Here is a 16,708-nt window from a genome sequence, read left to right as displayed (position 1 = left end):
AAAAAAAAGAGTAGACTTTTATTTTGAAGGACAAATCGGAAGTGGTTTCTCAGTACGCCAACTTGCAGCTTGGCGGTCATCGGGTTAGACGGACGCTGCCTTGGAAACGACATAAATCCGGTCCACGCGAGCAGGGACCCAGATTTCTCCACTTCAAAGGCTTCCGCTCCTCTGCCCGCTCCGCCTCTTCTCCATCCAACCATCCATCCTCCCTCCGGCCCGAGCCTCCAACACGGTCGTTCCGAAATGAAATGCGGAGCAGGGTGAGAAGGAGAAACGGTGAGAAGCGTTTAAATAACCGAGAGAGGAGAAGCGGAGAGGAGAAGGTGACGGGAGAGCCCGAAGCCAGGTAAGAGGGGGCGTCTAAAAATCGGTTTTGCGTTTGACAGCGATGGTGTGGACACATGCCCGCTCCCCTTGGGAGCTGGTACACGGGGGAAAGGGAAAGGGAGGGCGCATTTGTTGTTGTTGTTGTTGCATCACGGAGCTGCACGCGCAGAAAACACGAAGCCCTTTGATAATCGAGAGGAAAGAGCTGCATGCTTCTTTAGGACGGCCGGGTTTCACACCATTTTCTCCCTCCTGTAATCCCTCCATCTCTCCCAGTGCGGTTGGTCAGGTGCCTCTCCTCCCCTCTCTCTCTCTCACTGGCTGCAACAAAATGTCAGCAGTTGGGAGAATGTGTTGTGGGATTTGGCTGCAAACTAGCTTGTGGCGGCTAGAAAAAAAGAGCAGTGGGGCTTATGCAGGAGGTGTGCAGGGTGTGGGGGGATTAGCGTGCGCAGAGGATCCACTTTGTCTCTACGTGTCTGTCCCCCCCGTTTTTCTGTCTCTGCGTACCTGACTTTGGAATTTTTGGAATTCCTGCAGATATTTTAATACGTCCATACTGACTTAAATTGGCCATTAAGCTGTGCTTTCATGTCTTTAACCGTGAAACAGGCCTCAGTCAGATCAAAAAGATTCCAGATGAGTAAGTTTTTATTATTGTGGCTCCTCTCTTGCTGCTTCTGCTCCCGAGGATGCTCCTGTTGCTCCTGTGTTTAATTTAATTAATTAATTCATTTCATATTCCCAGTATGGAGGCCTGCTGCAATGTGAATCCAGCCAACTCAGCCACCTGGAGGGATTTGTGCACATTATTGGCTCTCTACCATGTTTTATTTAAGCAAGAGGCAGGGGATAATGGTCCGAAAAATGGGGTGGGGCAAAGGAATTAAACACTTGTCTGTTTGTCATCCAAATCTTTATTATTTATTCAGTAAAATTTAATCTGTTGTTTATTTGTATCTATATGTTCCCAACAGGCAAAAGTGGTTCATCTTTTGTAAGCCCGGCTAGCTCAGTCGGTAGAGCATGAGACTCTTAATCTCAGGGTCGTGGGTTCGAGCCCCACGTTGGGCGCTGCACTTTTAAGACAGAACCTATTATGGATGGTTTACAGTTTAATGCCCCTTTTCCATTTATACCTCCTTGGATTTACTCAACTGGTTTACCATTACAATCAAGTAATGGTTGTTGTCAAAGCAACATAGCCCAGCGTCCTGTGACATAATTGGTACGAGTCATGAACGCTTCAACAAATGTGGACGTCGAGGCAACAATATACCTGCTGCTCGGTCTGTGGCTTTTCATGTATCTACCACATCGTGTTTTTGTTTTTGTAGCCATTTTCCTCATTGCCGGGTTTCAGAAATGGATGTTTTGATTTTTTGTGAATGAGACACTCTAATCACTCATTGAGTGACGCCACTTACCAGCCAATCGGTGGCCTGCATGACCTGCTCGGATTGCTTGGAAGCCCGGGCGAGCAGGCACCATTTAGTACAAAGTACTATGACCAAATGGAAAACCCTTAAAATCGTGGCGATCTGAGTAAGTACTAATGGAAAAGGGGCTCAGCAAACTACAAGTAATTACTATAAAGTCTGGCTTATGTGCAATCTGTTACTCAGAAGGTAGAATAGGCCACACTCCTACCACTTTGCAGAGGAGAAGCTTCCTTTGGCGTAACACCGAGTCCTGATGCATCAAGTGGAAGGTCTTATCGTTCAGGGCATAGAGGAGGTTGTTTCCTCCTTGACAAGGGTTGGTGGTTCAATCCTCAGATGATGACAGTAGCTTTAGACCTCTCTAAACACTTGGTTTCAGATTTCTTTTTTCTTTTTTTACCAATAACTCTATATGATGTCAGTGAGTGCAGAGCACCAAAGCCCCACCCACCTGTAGTACAAACCTTCTGTTTACATTAAGCAGCCAATCAGAATAACAGCTTTATCTGCATGGATTGGATAGGATCTTAAAGTGAGGCCTCTACCAGTGTAAGCGATCCAGGAAGTGGAATGACTTCAAGATTTGGCCACTGAAAATAAGTGCTCTGTTATGAACTAATGTACTGAGTCCAGTTCTGTGAATCCTTTCAAGTCTAGACTCCAGCCTGGGTGAACAGTGATTAGATAATAGGCTTCTTTTATGTGCGTTTGTGTAGCTGCTGTATTCATTGGAGACGGTGCTCAGAGAGGCTTGCGCTGATTTCTTACATAAGCGAATCATCGAGGAATAAGGGCGAAGAGCGGTGAGCACTAAATAAGCATAAACGCTCCAACAGGGGACACACAGCACAACACACACACACAGATGCCTAACTGTACACACATAAACACATTCGTACACTCGTACACAGAGTTACTTCAGGGCTTGAAGCAAAGACAAAGGAGGGGCGATGCTGTGCTGGGTGACAAAGGCATGCGCTCTGCTGTGGCCACAAAGGCTAGTTTTCTGGTTTTCAAGGGCTTTTTACATGCATAATCCCCCCTTTCCCCCAAAGGTATTTTTAGTCCACTTACAGTTACTGATGCCCTGACTACAGCCAATTAGACAACACTTGTGAAAATACATTATTAATGTGTACAGGCACTAAACTAAGGTCTGTTTTGAGGAAGTTATTTCCTAAGTGTTTTTACTTAATGCATTATGGTGCTATTACTTATTAGCCTATTACTTAGCAACATCCATTAAGACTTGTTGAGCTTATCTAGCAAAAATCCATCCGCCCATCCTTACACAGTGTTTTGTACTATTTATTTGTTTGTAGATCCACTAATTATTTTGTCATTCTTAGAACTTTGGTGTGTTAGAACCTTTGTTTTCTTTCTTTTTTTTACATGGGAACTGAACCAGACTTGCATTTTCTTCTCTTGAGTAATGAATTAAAATTCCTGCAGTGATTCAAATATCTAATCAGCCTCCTGGCAGTAAATTGATGCATCTATTCATGTCGATGTGGTCAAGATGATGACCTGCTTATATGGTATGTTGTACCCCTGGAAATGAAAGTAGTTTAGGTTGTGTAAGCCCGGCTAGCTCAGTCGGTAGAGCATGAGACTCTTAATCTCAGGGTCGTGGGTTCGAGCCCCATGTTGGGCGATTCTCTTTTAAGACAGAACTTACATCAGTTTACTGTCATGTAAGCTGCTGAAAAACAAGCTTTGGGCATCATACTGAATCTTGGTGTGGAGGTTGTCTCCTAATTGTGAAGGTTTTTGGTTGAATCCTCAGATTCTGTAGTCTGCATGTTGACAAATTCTTGACAGTCAATGAATCCTCTGAATGTGAACTTTTGGTTAATAAAGCTTGTGTGTGTGAGTGAGGCTAGTGGTAAGAAGTCATTGCAAGAGCTCCTATCAAGTACCAGTCATTTACCACTAAGCCACCAGCTTGTATTAATGTATTAATCTGCACACTGGATGAACTGTGGATTACACAGTGTGCAGATTAATACATTCTGACTAACAGCTTTCACAATTAGGCAGACTTTATAGCAATTATCTGTACTAGACCGTAAAGTCCTAAAACACTAACGCCCAACGTGGGGCTCGAACCCACGACCCTGAGATTAAGAGTCTCATGCTCTACTGACTGAGCTAGCCGGGCTTGCACCGCTGGATGAGTTTTCGAAACACCACTGGCTACTTGAATATTGTCCAGCAGGATAACACACCATGGCCCAGAGCTCAAATCACCTCAGACTGGTTCACTATACTTAAATGGCCTCCACGGTCACCAAACCTCAATCCAATAAAGCAGGAGACTGAACAGGAGATTCTCGTCATGAATCCTGAATCATGTCAATATTTACCAAAATCTCTGAGTCTCGATTTCCACTGCAGCTTTTGGAAGATAGAGTCTGAATTTGGCATGAAACAACATGAAAGCACGGCTCCATCCTGCCCTGTATGGTTCAGGATGATGGTGGTGTCATGGATCCTTTGAACACCACAGCCTTCCTGAGTGTTGTTCCTGACCGTGTTCCAGCATGTGACCAGCAGAATAACACACACAGTAAAATTACTGGAACACATCTTTCCTTTAATCTCATAAAAGAAACAAGTTAGTTCGACTCGTCCTTTATCCACGCTTTGCGATGAAGGCTGTGTTTATGTTCAGCACCAGGCCTGTTTATGAGCGTTCTTTTCAGAACAAGGATCAAATATAGCTTCAGCCCTTTGTTTGTGCCTCACTCCTCTGAGTTTCTGGTCTTTTAGAGACCTCACGGCCCCCTAGATTCAAATGAAGGTTGTTGTCTAAAAGTCACATATGAGTGCTTATTAGCTCTGATTCAGTGATGTTGATGCTTGAACTCTCAGTTTCATCCCTGCAGAAATAAATGGGTAGCTTCCAGCCGGAAACAGCCTTCCATCTTAGATGAGTTGTGCGTGTTTTTTTTCTGACTTTGTGAGAGATTTAACCCTCAGTCTCCCACGTTTGCCTCAGAGGATGATTAGGATTCCATCAGGAAGTGCCGTGTTTTCACCAAAATCTGTATTTCAGGAGTCAGCCGTTCAGGGGATCCTCTTTTTTTCTCCAGTAGAAGGCACATTATTCATTTTCCAGACATGCATTTGCTGTTCTTTCCTCCCTGAGGGGCCTGTTCTGGTATTGAACCTCCAGCCTGTTTCTCTGCCTCTGAACCAGAGCTGGTCAGCTTTAAACATTTCCAGGTGACAGGAAGTGGGGATTTTATTGTATTATTGCAACAGATCTCTGCCTTCCTCGGATTTTCCCTCCAACACGTGTTCAGTTGTGGTTAATGGTTTGAATTACTTCTGAAGATACACAGCAGGCTCTTCAGGGTGCACTCACGCTGAGTGATGTGGCCGCTTAGAGGTGGACTCTTGGGCTTTTTTGTTGTTTGAATAACCATCTGACATGCTGAATAGGATCTGTCTGTCGTGAATTTTCCATGCTCTGTTCTTACTTAAAGGTGGTTGTATCATATTCGCTTAGAGCCACTGCCCCATTTACTTCTCATGAGTGTCTTATTTTTGTCTTAAAACATAAACAGAGCTCTGCTCAAATATGTTTTTTAAATATTCACTTGGCAACTTAAAAGAAAGCAGTGTTTTCCATTAGGTTGTAGTACCTGGTACCAGGTACTTTTTTAGTGCCTGCTTGCCCGGGTTTCCAAGCGATCCGAGCAGCTACTAAAATGTGCCATCGTCAGACTGCATCCCACTGATTAGCTGGTAAGTAGCGTCACTCGATGAGTCATGAGACCATCTCGTTCATAAAAGTTAAAACCACCATTGTTGAAACCCAGCAATGAGAAATATGGCTACAAAAACCAACACCCTGATCCCCGAGTCTAATGAAAAGCCACAGACCGAGCAGCAGGTATATTTTTGCCTCAACGTCCACTTTTTGTAGCGTTAGTGTTGCATATTAATTACGGCGCAGGACGCTTGGACGCATTGCTACAATGGCGATCACGCACGTTAGGTAGTACTGGATTATAATGGAAAACCAGTTGATCCGAGTCGATTCGTGGCGATCAGTGGCGAGCCAATAAGAGTAGGTACTAATGGAAAAGGGCCTTTAGACTGCGTTGCTATAACAACCCTACCCACATTGAGGTGGTACTCAGTTGTAATGGAAAATGATCAAAACAGAGTCGAGTCTAGTTAAGTAGGCGCTAGTAGGGTGAATATGAGTGTGACCTGTCCTCGTGCACCCCACCTCTCACGCTATAATAGCCGGGATAGGCTCCAACTGGAATTGAGTAAGCAGAAGAAGATGGATGGATCAATGACTGCATGTCGAATATGTACCAAGCCTAAAGTGGTTGAAAGTAAATTTTTTAGTTGATTTGCATGTTATAGATGTTGTTCTTTATATCTTTCTGCTGTTTTCTGTGTGTACAAACCTCACATTCCCCGTTTCTTCCTTGATTTCTCCTGCTGGCTGCACTGTCAGAGTCCATTTATTATTAACTTACTTCTGGTGCACCGTTCTTTAGGGAAATTATTTCAGATTGTTGGCAGGAAATATTTACTTTTTGTCTCTCTCAGCTGGATGCGTTTCCAGGCCGTGTTTTCCCTCAGAATCTGCAGAATGTGATATTGTTTTCTCACCCGGTCGTCAGGACCTGAGTGCTTCTGTTCTCAGTGGGAAGAGCCACTGCATTCATTTATGCACGGCTCTCTGAAGGTTTTAAACAGGTTGTGGTCTGGATCGTTGCAACACCTTGAAATGTTTTCTTTTTCAGTCATTCTGTTGTAGATCTGCTGGGATCGTTGTCCTGTTGCATGACCCAGTTTTAGAGTGTGAGATGTTGCCCTTGGGTTGTTTGATTATTGAGGGTTTCTCTCTGTTATAGGGTCTTTACTTTTAACTGTTGTCTTTTGATGCTATATAAATAAAAGCTAAAATTGAATTCGGTTGTTTGCAGTTTCTCTGAATATTGCATAGTCTGAATTTTGGGTGAATGTGCTGGGACGTGCGCTCCTGGTAGGATTGTTTATTGTGGTAACGCACACCTGAATGCTCCAAACCACCAAAACTTGTGCTACAGCGGCGCTCACATTTGCTGATGATCATTTAATCAAGTGCATTTGATTATCTTACCTCCTTATCTCCTATGAAAGCAGTGAGCGTGTACTTGTATCACAGGACGTCATTGCTTTAATAAATTTGTTGTCTCTTGTTGTTTAAAAGATGGGAGCAGTCACCATGGCGACATGGTGGGTGCTTGACCTTATAATTCAAGTATTTTCTTCCTACTTTTTTACAATGTAAGATTTTACAAATTTACTTGATCTAATACTTTATGAAATCACTGTTTTCTGCATCTACTAAACCAAGTAACACACTTACTTAATTACTTACATCTGTAAATTTGAAAACCTCCAATTATTGAGTTTTCTGTTATTCCATACGAGTCATTTTTCATCGAATATGTCGTGACAACATGTCGCCTTTCAGAGGAGGCCCGTGTTCTGCAGCTCTGCGTGTCTGAGGTGTTTTCTGCCAGAGTTAATCAAAAAGTGGAAAATGTAATGTTGTAAAGTGAAGCTTTCTGTGGGCTGAGGCTTGCACACTGCTGCTCGACAGACAGCTTGGATTGCACTCAATTCCCCGCTTCCTGTGAGTCTGACGGTGCTCTGCTGTGCAGCAGCGTTTCACTTGGCCAGAAAAAGCAAATCTGTGTGGGATGGATGGTCTGCTGTGTTGCAGCTCTGACTTTGAACTTAGACGGGTTTTTTTGCACGAACGCCTTCATCGCCACATTAGAGCAGAACATTCAGCTGTGAGCGTGTCACACATCGTTAAGGAAAGAGCAGTTTGTCAGTGGAAGTACTTGTTACATGTGCAGTGCAATAATGAGAATGATGAACCCTTCAGCTTTTAACAAATTCCACGTCGTCTGTAACACTGCAGCTCTGCAGTAGAAGAAAACGACGGGGCGTTGTGAAATAGAAGCCCTGAGCCTGACCGTTCAGCACTGCTGACAGGCTGCTGGGCCAGGGTCACTCACCTCTAAGGTCTTCGCTAGCTTTGCTTTAGCATGCTGTCTGCATGCACGGATGCCTGCAAACAGCCAAAGTTGTTGTGGAAGTGCTATAAATATGTCCACGACGCAGTTTACTGTCACGCTCTTGTGCTTTCATGCATTAAAAATGACAAAATCACCCACCCCACCACTTCACCCTTTTCCTCCTCCCTTCCTGCACAGCTAGCTTAAATCAGCTGATAGCAGTGCGTGTACACAGGAATAAAAGCCACGTTTGAAGGTTTTTTCTTTTCTCTCCACCCATTGTGCAGATAATTAAAGAGCCTTTGTAATGACATAACTGTAACTGTTGGGTAGTTAATTGGAAATTTATCAAAACAAAGGGGATTTCTTTCAGTTCTGCTAATTTAAAAATATTCTGTTAGTATTTTAAAAGGCGAGATATGCTGTCTCTAATGATCTTTAGACTAGGCCTAGTAACTGTAAAGCAATTTCATTTTTTAGAAGCGAAGAGTAACAGAAATGGGGAAAAATATAGTTTTACCAAAATGTCATGAGCACAAAATATGCTTCAGCTGTGGTGGAGAAAGTTATTTAAATGAGGAGTCTTTCAAAAATGATGCGTGCTGAGTAGCATGGAACGCAGTGCTGAGGTCAAACACTGTCAGGAAGTAAGTATATCTTATTCACTTACATTGTATTATTGTCTTTAAAAATAAATAAAACTGAATTGAATTGAAAAATTGAAAAGTGCGTTTTAAGGACAAAAATTTCATTTTTTTTTTTACAACACAAAATGAGATCCAACAGTTAAAGTGACACAAATGGATAAAACTAAAAAAAGGCAAGTCTGCACAGGCCTTATTTTTCCTTGAATAAATTACATAATCAAGCACAAAAACGTCCAGCGCAGCAAAAATGATACAAATTAAACCAGAGATTCTGATTTTCTGATGTTTCTACTGTTAGCATGTAGCTCCTCAGCTTTAGGAGTCAGAGAGCTGGAACCAGCAGATTTTCTCGCCTGAGCTCGCCGCGTTCCACCTCCCCAATTTTTGAACTGGGAGCAGTGAAACTGGGACACTGTGAGGCATCACATCCACAGCTTTAATGTGACCCGTCTCCCCTCGCCTTCGTCCCAGTATCCGGGGCTCACCGCCCACCAACCCTGCACCAGGAGGCCCAGTTTGCCTGTGTGCTGTAAGTGTGACAGTGTCAGGTCACACGGTTCTGCTGGATGACTTGTTGCAATTGCGCTGAGGTCGGCACATTTAATTGTGAGGGTCGCAGAGGGGTGCGAGGGGAGTTTTCACAACACACACACACAGAGTGGTGGACTGAATGCAGCTCAGAAACACTGCGCTCACTGCATTCATTCTGTGGCTGACCTGTTTACTAACCACATTAGTGGAGGATAAAAGAGGGCATGGAAAATGATTGTGTGTCTGAAGCGACTGGCATCTGCTATTCTGTGGCCATATCTTTGGAATAACTGTTCTCTATATTTATTAAGGGGTTAATCAGGTAGTTCCTTAATGCACCCCACGGAGTTTTAAAGCAGTCCCTGCAGGACTCCGTGAGGAAAGCTGTTACAGCTGTGGTCATTGCGCTCTTCCCCCTCATGTGTTGCTGATTCCATCCTCACTTCTCCTCCTCTGTCTCACCTTCAGCTGTCACCGATTGCAGCGGTGTCCTAGTTCTGCTATCCAGCTCCAACACCAATCATTTGCTGTGAGAGCTTCAATGATTTATAGTTAATTCATACTAGGCCTGGTTACCTCGCACCGTGCCCGTGCACAGTTGGCCCCTCCTCCTCCCCGTCTCCGATGCAGGCCCAAGCACGCTCCATCTCGCTTCAGCATCTCAGCTCCTTCCTGTCACGCGCACTCTCCTCGTCTTTAATGCACACGCATGTTTCTAAAGAAGCGCTCTGGCGGAGCACAGAAACGTTAATTATTTAGAAATTGTGCGGTTAAGAACGTTTTTGAGGTCCGTGCTTGGGCAAGGTTAGTGACCACACTACATTTGTAACATGTACAAATGCTACCGACTCCACACCCCAACCCACGTGCAGCAATCACACCAGATACAAACTGGACTTCAGGGATCGGCTGTGCTGGGGATCAGCGAGCATGAGTAAAGCTGTAGTGTAAGCAGCACTCCTCTCTCTGTTTCATACTTCTGTGTGATTTAGCTCGAGGCTGCTCGGTAGCTTTTTTGTTATCTAACAAGCTTTGTGCCTGTAATCTACTTAGCATAGGTGCTTGCTTTTGTTTTTGGTTTTGCTTTTGGTTCTATAACCTCTTCTGATCACTAATCTCAAGAGACTGAGGCAGTGTTCATTACCTCATGCACCACACCTGTGTCTGCTGTGGTGTATGGGTTGTGTCGGTTAAGCACTACCCTTTTCCCCAAGGTCACTGAGGCCTAGAGACTGGTTGGCAATTGGTTGGAGGTCGCTATGGAATTTGATTACTAAAGACCCGGTCACGCAGTCACACACGCCTAGAGACCTGTTAGTGGTAACCACCAATCAGTAGGGAAAAGGGCTGTAAATGCACTGCATCTGCTTGAGCACTTAAAGCACTTTGTACTACAAGCCTCGTTCTCCCATTCACTTTTTTCCTTGCCTAAGTGCTTTCTGTGTAACACTCACACACTGCTCAACAGGAGCACACACCAGTGTGTGAATATTAGCTAAAGCTTGCCCAGTCTGCATATTTTGGCATGCAGTTAGCGAGTGCTCGCAGACAAGGAGGCGTCTTCCATGCAAACAACCGCGGCAGTGACCAAAGCAATCACAGGGAGGTTTTTGGTGTTGCATCTAAATAACCTAGCAACTGCCAGCAACCACTGTCCAACCGCTCAGGGAACACACATTTTCTCCCTGCCAACCTCCAGTCCCTAGGCTTGTGTGCCTGAGGCCTTACCAGGCTAGCTAGTGTTAGCTGACAACTGCCTGCTCCGCCCTCTTGAAGAATGTAATCAAATCAAATCAAATCACTTTTATTGTCACATCACATGTGCAGGTACATTGGTACAGCACATGTGAGTGAAATTCTTGTGTGCGAGCTTCACAAGCAACAGAGTTGTGCAAAATACAATAATGTAAACAAGCAAAATACAAGAATGGCTACATCTGAAACTAATAAATATATGTACAATATATAATAGTATATGCATTTCTGGATGTGTATACTAAATATTTTTCTACGTGTGTGTGTGTGTGTGTGTGTGTGTGTGTGTGTGTGTGTGTGTGTGTGTACACATATTTTACAAATTAAATAGAGTAAACAATAAATAAAATGTAAATGTGTCCATGAAGAATTTAAAGATTAAGGCTTTAAAATATGTTCATCACAGTGGATACATTTATCTTTTATCTATAGTCTGAGTAAAAAGGCAGAGCATTTGCACACTTTAGAAACTGCACAGTTGGCCTCCACAGCCATGTTTGTGAAGAGGGGCGAGAGAGCAGTAACCGGGTGCACAGCCCGCTCACCAGTTATAAATAGGACTGGATATTAGGATTGATTCAGCTTTATCTTTCAAATCCAGACCAGCAATTTGACCATAAATGGTCTCTTTGTTTAAATGATCCATGTGGCAAAAAAGGATGATGAATTTAGGAAACGGAGCCAGAACCCTGATTCTGAATGTTATTGCAAATGCTGCTGGACAGTCAGGAGTGTGTGCACTTGGTGTTTATCTGATATGTTTTGTCTTTAAAGTAGCTGTTTCATAACAGCTCATCTGCATTCAGCCTCACTTAAGAGGTACTGTAGGCACACACACAGACACTGGAAACAATGAAGTGACTGAGATCCCTCGCAAAACTCGATCGCCTCGGTGTAAACTCTCTTCTGTCTCTCGCAGCCCTGCTCTGATCGCCAAAAAATGAAAACGCTTCCCAAGAAACCATGACAACAACTCCACAGAGTCTGCTGGTTCTTCTCACAGAAGGAGGGGGGCAAAAAAAAGGAGAGGAAGTAAAAAGAGAGCGTTAAATCGCCCGTCTCTTCTTCTCTCTTTTGCATTATTTGTTTTTAGTGAGGATTAGCGCAAAAAAAAGGTGTGCATGTGTGCTACCGCTGTAATTGACATCGTTTTTGCAGAATTGCTCCTCATCCAAGAGCATCAACAAATGCAGACATCAAAGAGAGCTGAGCCTGAGCGGGGGGGAGGGCGTAAGGGATACAGTTAGTTAAAGGATGAGGGAAGAGGGGAGGAGAAAGGAAGCAAGAGTCAGCGTGCTGGGGGTTGGGGGTGGTAGAAATGAAGCTGTAACTGACATCGCTGCTGTTAACATTCAGTGTGGTTCATGCAACATAAGAAACAAACACTTTTCTGCTCTTTTCTTTGCATCGAGCCTGCCTTTTATCACGTGATTTTCATACAACACTCGTCCCACTCATTTTGTTTGTACATAGTTTTGTAAATGTTTTATTATTTAGTGCTTTGTTCTGCTTCGTACTCGCGGATGCCTTTTGTTAGCTGACATTTGGCGTTCCACCAAACTGAGAGCTTCCCAGGCCTGCAGAGCAAAAACCAGAGTAATCCTGACTCAGAATAAAACATTAGCTCTGTTTCACTGTGTTGGCTCTCTTTGCTGTTGTCATAGCTGTGCGCTCCCAGACTGTCAATCAGGCTTGGCTGTACAAGCCTAGCTGTTAACATTACACAGATATTAGTGTTTGCTTCTTGGCTCCACAAGGTTCTGAAGAGCTGCATGTTTCTTCATCCAGAAAAAAGACGTTAAATGATCTTAGTCATGAAAAAAGAGTTGTTTATGATGTTTTCGTGTGGCTCCAGGAATATTTCAGATTTCTGATTGGTCAAACTCCATAAGAAGAACTCAAGGCATGTTTTACAAATTGTTCATCTGTTCATCAACATATCTTTCTCTATGGATTTTATACATAATGGGTCTCTTTACTGTTTTAAATGTGAATAAGCAATAGTTTTGTAAAATTTCTGTCACTTGTGCTTAAACCCTGAATTCAAGGTTCAAGGTTTTGGTCACTTCATTAGCTACACCCATTCGCCTGTTTGGTAACTTGAATAATGAGCCGTATCACATGGCACTGCTTTAAGGCATGTAGATATGATCAGGACAGCCTACTCAAGGTCAAACTGAGCGTCAGAGTGAGGAGGAAAGGTGATTTAAGTGACTTTGAGTGTGGGATGGTTGTCGGTCTGAGTAATTCACAAACTGCTAGTCTGCTGGGATTTCTCACACAGTCATCATGAGTCTGAAAGTCTGAAAAGGAGAAAACATCCAGTGGGTTAAAAGTTATTGTTCAAGCGAGAATGCAGAGGAGAATTGAAAGAATGCAACAAGCTGACAGGAATTCACGCACATCATGTGTCATCCTTGAACCAAGACCGCATTGCCAACTGACCTCTCAGCCCATGTGGGTTGTTATAATCTCACCTGAGAGAAACCTCATAAATTCATCGCCCAACATGGGGCTCGAACCCACGACCCTGAGATTAAGAGTCTCATGCTCTACCGACTGAGCTAGCCGGGCTTGTATTGGCATTCAATCTTTCTGAGTAAGACCTTCTACAATAAGTAAGACTTCATAGTGTCTTGATGCATCCTCAATCATCCAGGTAAGTAGATCCCAAAAGGTTGATTCTGTTCATCTGGACGTAGCGTTTTCAGTGGGAAAATCCTTTCATCACTCATCCAAGTAACTTCTTCAGTCTCAGCTGACTGCAGGTTTCCCCAATCTTAGTAACAGTACATTTGCATAATGATTGAAACCAGCCCACTGAATGAACAACGGACTGTGAGTTCCTTGATCGTTAACATGCAAATTATCATTGCCATTGATCAACTAGATTGGAGCTCACCTAACAGTACACGTGGGTTGTTAGACTCTTACCTGAGAGCAACCTTGTAATTTCTGACCTAAAACTATATCGCCCAACGTGGGGCTCGAACCCACGACCCTGAGATTAAGAGTCTCATGCTCTACCGACTGAGCTAGCCGGGCTTATGCATGCAGTGGCTGTGTGAGGGATATTTTCGTCGCACACCCTGTACCACTTAATTAAAGTTAACTATTGTTTAAACCCCTACCTGGATATTGTTGCTGACCATGTTCATCCCTTTATGACCACAGTGTACCATCTTCTGATGGCTGCTTCCAGCAGGATAACACACCATGTCACAAAGCTCACATCATCTCAAACTGGTTTCTTGACCATGACAATGAGTTCACTGCACTCAAGTGGCCTCCACAGTCACCAGATCTCAGTCTAACACAGCACCTTTGGGATCTGGTGGAACGGGAGATTCTCCTCATGGATTTGGAGCTGACAAATCTGCAGCAACTGTGAGATGCTGTCATGTCCAAATGGACCCAAATCTCTGAGGGATGTTTCCAGCACCTAGTTCAATCTACACCATGAACAATGAACCCAGCTCTGAAGGCACACCTTGTCAAACCTTGAAGCAGATGGGCTACAGCAGCAGAAGACCACATTGGATGCCACTCCTGTCATCTAAAAGCACGAAACTGATACACTTCACATTTGCTTATCAAAATTGCATGACAGAAGATTGGAATAACCTTTCCTAATTAGATGAGTCTCGCTTTATGCTGCAACATTCAGATGGTAGGATCAGAATTTGGTGTAAACAACATGCAAATATGGATTTATGCTGCCTTGTATTAACAGTTCAGGCTCCTGGAGGTCGATAGTCCTGAACCACAATCACCTCTCATCAGTATTCCTCCCAAGGAACTTTCTCTTCTGCAAACTGGAAGAACTGCTTTCTGAGTAAGACCTTCTACAATAAGTCAGACTTCATAGTGTCTTGATGCATGCTCAATCATCCAGGTAAGTAGATCCCAAAAATTGATTCTGTTCATCTGGACGTAGCGTTTTTAGTGGGAGAAATGTTTCGTCACTCATCCAAGTGACTTCTTCAGTCTCAGCTGACTGCAGGTTTCCCCTAAACAGTAAATTTGCATAATGACTGAAACCAGCCCACTGAAGGAACAGTGGGCTGGGAGGTCAGTTCCTTAATCATAATTATGCAAATTCTCATGACCATTGATCAACAACCACTGACTAAAACCCACTGATCAATGGCCATGAGTACCATTCACAGAGAGTTGGGGAATGGCTGCAATCACAGCATTGTAAGATTTGATCAACTAGATAGAAACTGACCTCTCAACCCACTGGGGCTGTTGGACTCTTACCTGAGAGAAATGTCATATTAAGTTCTGACCCAAAACTGTATCGCCCAACGTGGGGCTCGAACCCACGACCCTGAGATTAAGAGTCTCATGCTCTACCGACTGAGCTAGCCAGGCTTGTGTTGGGGTGGCCCTCCCAAGGAACTTTCTCTTCTGCAAACTGGAAGAACTGCTTTCTAAGCAAGACCTTCTACAATAAGTCAGACTTCATAGTGTCTTGATGCATGCTCAATCATCCAGGTAAGTAGATCCCAAAAGGTTGATTCTGTTCATCTGGACGTAGCGTTTTCAGTGGGAAAATCCTTTCGTCTTTCGACTGCAGGTTTCCCCAATCTTAGTAACAGTACATTTGCATAATGATTGAAACCAGCCCACTGAATGAACAACGGACTGTGAGTTCCTTGATCGTTAATATGCAAATTATCATTGCCATTGATCAACTAGATTGGAGCTCACCTAACAGTACACGTGGGTTGTTAGACTCTTACCTGAGAGCAACCTCGTAATTTCTGACCTAAAACTATGTCGCCCAACGTGGGGCTCAAACCCACGACCCTGAGATTAAGAGTCTCATGCTCTACCGACTGAGCTAGCCGGGCTTCTGCATGCAGTGGCTGTGTGAGGGATATTTTCGTCGCACACCCTGTACCACTTAATTAAAGTTAACTATTGTTTAAACCCCTACCTGGATATTGTTGCTGACCATGTTCATCCCTTTATGACCACAGTGTACCATCTTCTGATGGCTGCTTCCAGCAGGATAACACACCATGTCACAAAGCTCACATCATCTCAAACTGGTTTCTTGACCATGACAATGAGTTCACCACACTCAAGTGGCCTCCACAGTCACCAGATCTCAGTCTAACACAGCACCTTTGGGATCTGGTGGAACGGGAGATTCTCCTCATGGATGTGGAGCTGACAAATCTGCAGCCCAGGAGGACCTCGATAAATATGTCAGTAGTGGGTATTGATCGGCCTTCATGGGGAGTGGTTGGATTGTCTTTCACTGCATACTTTGGAACAAGACCCAGTTAAAACCTTCAGATTTAATCAGGTTCATGTTTGAGTGCTTATGTTTACAGTTCAATATACGAGCTGTCACTTCTAAAACAACATGTCTTCATACTGTTTCACAGTCAGGGTGGTGCTTTGCAAATTAGCACATTTTAAGACTGCAGACTAACGAGTTAGTATTAAAAGTAACAAATATGAGCTTATGCAAATCATTCCCTCAATTTACACTTGAATTCACCGCACACACAATCCGCTGTTAGCCCGGACTTTAATCCATTTACATTAACACGCGCCCTCATAACACTCAGCCACGATCTTCACCTCTTCATTCTCACATGAGCTGCACCGCTTGTTCGGACCAGCCTGCATGTTTTACACAACAGATAAAAGGACACAGGTCGCAATTCATTTAACACAGAGATGTTTGTGGTAGCATGTGGAAGGCATATTCTATTTTCTTATTGTTTTCTTGCTCTGTGAATCACTTTGAGGTTTGTACCGTGCAGCCATGCAGAATTAATCGAGGCAGTTTGTAAAACCTCTCTGTTTCATCATCGTGAACAGGGATGCACCATGAAACACTAATCCGCTTGTGAGGCGATGACATAACAACTCTTTTTTTCTTGTCAGGCTTTGAATGAGGCACTTTTTGAACAGCTCCAAAAAGCTGCTCTCCACTCGC

At 43.7% G+C, this 16,708-nt stretch overlaps 1 protein-coding gene and 7 non-coding genes across 9 annotated transcripts in view; 3 read left to right on the top strand and 5 right to left on the bottom strand.

The window, feature by feature from the left end:
- Positions 1–49: 49 nt before the first annotated feature.
- Positions 50–16,708, top strand: part of LOC113019097 (actin-binding protein WASF3) — a 51,078-nt gene continuing 34,419 nt past the window's right edge. The window contains exon 1 of one of the 2 annotated variants that reach the window (XM_026162614.2): positions 50–349. The gene's annotated coding sequence lies outside the window, so the exon portion shown is untranslated. The remainder of the gene's footprint in view (positions 350–16,708) is intronic. The other variant, XM_026162613.2, reaches the window with a different exon arrangement.
- trnak-cuu (transfer RNA lysine (anticodon CUU)) lies at positions 1,332–1,404 on the top strand. The gene has a single exon. It is a non-coding gene; the product is annotated as a tRNA-Lys (tRNA).
- trnak-cuu (transfer RNA lysine (anticodon CUU)) lies at positions 3,354–3,426 on the top strand. Its single transcript has one exon. It is a non-coding gene; the product is annotated as a tRNA-Lys (tRNA).
- trnak-cuu (transfer RNA lysine (anticodon CUU)) lies at positions 3,861–3,933 on the bottom strand. Its single transcript has one exon. It is a non-coding gene; the product is annotated as a tRNA-Lys (tRNA).
- Positions 13,248–13,320, bottom strand: trnak-cuu (transfer RNA lysine (anticodon CUU)). Its single transcript has one exon. It is a non-coding gene; the product is annotated as a tRNA-Lys (tRNA).
- On the bottom strand, positions 13,719–13,791 carry trnak-cuu (transfer RNA lysine (anticodon CUU)). Its single transcript has one exon. It is a non-coding gene; the product is annotated as a tRNA-Lys (tRNA).
- On the bottom strand, positions 15,051–15,123 carry trnak-cuu (transfer RNA lysine (anticodon CUU)). Its single transcript has one exon. It is a non-coding gene; the product is annotated as a tRNA-Lys (tRNA).
- Positions 15,533–15,605, bottom strand: trnak-cuu (transfer RNA lysine (anticodon CUU)). The gene has a single exon. It is a non-coding gene; the product is annotated as a tRNA-Lys (tRNA).

Source organism: Astatotilapia calliptera, chromosome 3 (genome assembly GCF_964374335.1).
Source record: "Astatotilapia calliptera chromosome 3, fAstCal68.1, whole genome shotgun sequence".
Taxonomy (NCBI): Eukaryota; Metazoa; Chordata; class Actinopteri; order Cichliformes; family Cichlidae; genus Astatotilapia; species Astatotilapia calliptera.
Note: the sequence above shows the minus strand (reverse complement) of the source record. Positions and strands in the feature narration are given on the sequence as shown.